Below are 926 nucleotides of genomic sequence, written 5' to 3'. Positions count from 1 at the left end.
TTTGTTTCCAGTCTTAATCTTTCTGCCAAACTTCAGACTCATATATCCAGCCTCTTTTTTATTATATTCATTTGGATTTTTAGTAAGCTTCTCAAAAGAACAAATCAAATAAAAAATAAACATGAGAAAAAACACATCCCCCCCCATTGCCCCTAATCACATACTTACTTCTGATCCGCTACTCTCCATTTCATTAAATGACATCACCATTCACCCAGTAACTCAGGGGGAGACTTACGTCTTTTCCTTGTATCATCTATCAACTCTATTAGTGAGTTCTATTACCTCATTCTTTAAAATTTATCATATAATTCTCCACTTCTAATCACTTCAACCACTAAAAAACAAGGTGTAAGTTAAATCAGAACAGAGTACTCCAAAAGACTCTTTTTTTAGTTTTTAGATTTTTATTGAAATATCTATTGAGTGAAGTGCACAATTCTTAAGAGTAAAATTTCTTGAACATTTACACATACATGCATACACACACCAGAAAAAGTACATAGAACATTATTGCACCAGAACACTGTCAGATTCCTTGGGCTCTTTCATAGTCAATATCCTAAATAAGTAATCATTATTTTGACTTTCATGCCTTTTTGGCTTGTGTTTGATTTTATGCATTTTAACCTTTATTGAGATATAATTGAAATGCATTAAGTTGCACATATTTAAGTTATATAATTTGATTAGCTTTGACATATGTATAGGCTTGTGAAACCGTTATCTTAATCAAGATAACGGTTTCATAAGCCAGTTGTATCTGTTTTTGAACAAATAAATAGAATCATAAGGTAGTGTAAACCTTTTGGCGTAGGTCTGGTGTCTTTTATTCATCATTATGTCTGCTAGATTCATCCTACTTGTTTTGTTTATGGGTAGCTTATTTTTTAAATTAAAAATAAGTTGTTTTGTAGTATTACATT

The sequence above is a fragment of the Galeopterus variegatus genome, unplaced genomic scaffold, assembly GCF_000696425.1.
Source record: "Galeopterus variegatus unplaced genomic scaffold, G_variegatus-3.0.2 Scaffold3886, whole genome shotgun sequence".
Classification (NCBI taxonomy): Eukaryota; Metazoa; Chordata; class Mammalia; order Dermoptera; family Cynocephalidae; genus Galeopterus; species Galeopterus variegatus.
This window is presented reverse-complemented; position numbering follows the sequence as displayed.